This window comes from Kryptolebias marmoratus, linkage group LG20 (genome assembly GCF_001649575.2).
Source record: "Kryptolebias marmoratus isolate JLee-2015 linkage group LG20, ASM164957v2, whole genome shotgun sequence".
Taxonomy (NCBI): Eukaryota; Metazoa; Chordata; class Actinopteri; order Cyprinodontiformes; family Rivulidae; genus Kryptolebias; species Kryptolebias marmoratus.
Genome location: NC_051449.1, coordinates 132050 through 135598, shown reverse-complemented (window position 1 = coordinate 135598; position 3549 = coordinate 132050). Strand labels below are relative to the sequence as shown.

The 3549-nt window shown below is 42.0% G+C and overlaps 1 protein-coding gene across 1 annotated transcript in view; it reads right to left on the bottom strand.

Annotated features, from left to right (window-relative positions):
• LOC119618050 overlaps positions 1 to 3549 on the bottom strand; it is an 18863-nt gene that overhangs the window by 7367 nt on the left and 7947 nt on the right. The gene's annotated exons all lie outside the window — the stretch shown is intronic.

Sequence of the window (3549 nt, the reverse complement as noted above, 5' to 3'; positions counted from 1 at the left end):
TACAAGCAGATAAACACATCCTGAACATCATCATCAACCTGCCAGAGCTCAACCCTGAGCTGCAGTCCCAGCAGCAGCCCAACAGCGCCACCTTCCGGCTGTCCTCAGAGTCTACAGCAGAACTACTTCCTGTGAGCGCCTCACAGGGTCCGCATCATTTACACGCCGGCTCAGATGGAGTTTGCTGACAGCTGTCCCCTTTACCCATCAGATGGTGTCTCCAGGTGTCTCCAGGTGTCCCTGATTAACACCTGCAGCAGGTGACTGACGGTGAAATGAAACAGCTGATTTGTTCTCCTTGGTGGAGCAACACTGTCCTCTGCTGTCTGATCCCTGTCCCTCCTCACAGGGACGTCTCAGACACTTTCTAACGATATAACACAACTCTTCTGTTCGTACTTCCAGGTGTTTAATGTTTCTGACATCAGTTACACTTCATGCTTGTTTGTTTGAAGGATATTAAAGTATTTTTGGCTCCTGGATGTAATGAGATGCAGCAGATGAAGCTGCTGAGCCACACAGGATCATCTGACTCTTCTAGCTGGTTGTTAAAGTTAGTTGCACAACAACTGATGACTTTAACAAAGATCTCACACACAAAAACACCTCTTTCCTTTATTTTATTATGTTTCCCATTAACTGGATGTCCTCTGCTGCCATCTTCTGGATTCTCTGGAGGTTTTCACCATCAGAAAGGTAACATTCCTGATCCAGATCAGACAAGATTTGATTTTGTGGTTTTTGTTTCACAGATCGTGATGAAGCTGCAGATCTTTGGATGTTAAAGTTTCTGCAGCTTTCATGCAGCAGCCACCAGGGAGACGCAAGAATTAAACAAGAGAAGAAGAAAAGGCCGAAGTTAACTAAAACTTTAATCTGGTTGTGTTTCTGTGTCTCTGGTCAAGATTTCAGTTTTTGCTTTTGTTGGAACTCCTTCAGGATAATAATAAGAGTTTAATAATTGATGCTCGTTTTTAAATTCTTATCAGGAAACCTGTTGTTTACATCAGATTTAAAATAAACGCTTCTGCAAACCTGTTTTTTGTTAATTTGAGATTATTTTTTATTTGTAAACATAAAACTGGATTCATTGTTTCTGTCCTAAAACCACCTGGATGCTTTGATTTATCATCTTCTCTAACATTAGATGTTGGAGTTGTGGGAAAAACTCACTCAGGATCCATTTTATGTGCAAAATTAAAATCTAAATAAAAAGTGATTTATCTATAAAAATAACTCATTAAACAGCAGTTTGGAAACTTTAGCAAAGTTAAAAGTGACAAACATGACAGGGATTTAAAGAAGAAATATAAAACTGTTTTGATGTTTAAATATAGACTCAAGTGTTGAAATTCAGCAGCTTCTGGGGTTAATTTCTCTTTAAAACAGAAAAGCTTCCTGAGACAAATCAGCTCATGTCCTGAGATAATAAAAATACAGACAACATCTTAATCAGTGCTGAATTAGATTAACAGAATAAGAAATGTTGTCTCTGAATTAATTAATGAATCAGTGATTTGATTTCAATATGTGTTAAGAAATAATTACAAATCTTGTTAGAATATTGTTCAGATTCACCTCAGATGTGTAATAATCACTGAGTTACAGAACAAATAAGTGGATATATAACACATCCTGTGCTCTGTAGATATGGAGGCATATATAGAGTTAATAAAGCATAAAGTTTAGTTAAAAATAAAACAGATCTGAGGCCGCTGGTATAAATCAGATGCACTTCCTGCTGCGGCCACCAGGGGCGGAAATCAACCTTCAACCGGAAACAAACCCGAGAAGAAGAAGAGGACACAAGCTAACAGCTAAAACCGGCCGGGAAGGCGGTTTTATTCCTGTTTTCAGGGTAAGAAAACGATGATTTCAGGATCTCAGAGAGTTGGTGGGAGAACCCGGAGGAACCTGGGGGGATTTTAAAGATCGCAGAAGAAGAAGAGCTCGGAGGTCGGAGCAGACTGATGGATTTCTGCAGGAAAGCGCCGAAGAAGAAGCTGCGCACAGGTTTGTCCCAACAGCTGATCTGAGGAGGGTTGGACAGATGTTTACAGATGTTTACAGATGTTTTAAACCACCGAAGCTTCCCCCAACAAACCGGTTCTGGTCGTGTTCTGGTCCAAATTCTCTGTTTTTGAGGAATAAAGAGATCTCTGAGTGACCTTTGACCCCTCTGGATGAGCCTGCAGGTCATGATGTGATGTTAGCCTGATTAAAAACAGATGCAGATGTAATCTTTATTTGGATGGATGAGGGATCAACAGTGACGTCATCTTTACAGATCAGAGGGTTTTTATTGAAGTTAATGTTTCCATCCCAGCCTGAGAGTTTCTGTAAGTCCTTCAGCAGCTGGTCTTCAGACAGGAAGGAAGCAGCTTCAGGTTAAGAGTTTAAACTGCGCGGCATCACTTGGTTTTAATGTTGTTGTTATTGACATGTTCCTGCTGCCGTTTGTCCTCCAGACCTCCGACAGCAACATGTCTGTCAGGAGGAAGCCCCGCAGGTTAAAGAGGAACCAGAGGAGGAGCAGCTGGTTCTGAAGCAGGAGCTTCAGTGGAAGTCAGAATCTGAGGAAGAGGAAGATGAAGATGCAGATCATCGGCCCCGGCTGCTGGACCCTGAAACCCAGTTACACATTATCGGTACGTCGAGATTTCCTGATCTCAGCGACCTCACAGACGTCACATCGCCGAACTGAGTCACTTCTCTTTGTTTGGAGGCGCTGCAGTGAAATCAAACTAAAAACTGTTAAATTTCCCTTCAAACCTCCTGTGTGGGAAAGACTACAGAAAAACTACTTTAATTCTTAGTTTATCCTGAATAAAATAGTGAAATAAAGAACAAAAGTTTCCCAAAGAATTTCTTCTGTAAACTGATTTACTGAAGGAGAAAAAGTCCTGATTCCTGAAGAAACGACTTTTTATCTTTCAAACAAACTGATCTCATAAAACTGAGGCTGTTTGATTCTTGTTAAAATATGATTTTATAATAATTCCTGTTAGAGGTCCTAAATGTCTCAAACAATGAAGGAAACATGAAAAGATATAAACAATAAACCTAAAACTCAGCCAGCAGCAGTCTGACGTCAGGCTCAGATGTTCCTGATCAGCAGCTTCATTTAAACCTGTGTCGATATAAAGTTTAATACTTTTATATTAATAATAAAAATAATCTGATTCTTCTCAGATGGTGGTGCTGTAAAATACGTGTCGCCTCTCTGTGGTTCTGACAGATGATGGCGCCTGTTTTGGCAGAAATAAGAGTTCTGGTGCAGCTCTTCTTCTCTTCTCCGGCGTTCTGAACTGATGTCTGCTGCAAAAACACAAACAGCAGCGGAAGCAGGAACCTGGTTCTAAGTTCCACCTGCCTAGAACCAGTTTGTGACGTCGGGAATCTACACACCCAGTCCCCGCTCCTGACCCCCTGACGTCCGGACCCCCTGACCTGACCCCCTCACCTCCTGACCCTCTGACCCCCTTGGCCTCCAGACCCCCTCACCACCTGACCCCCTCACCTCCTGACCCCCTGACCCCCTGACCTCCT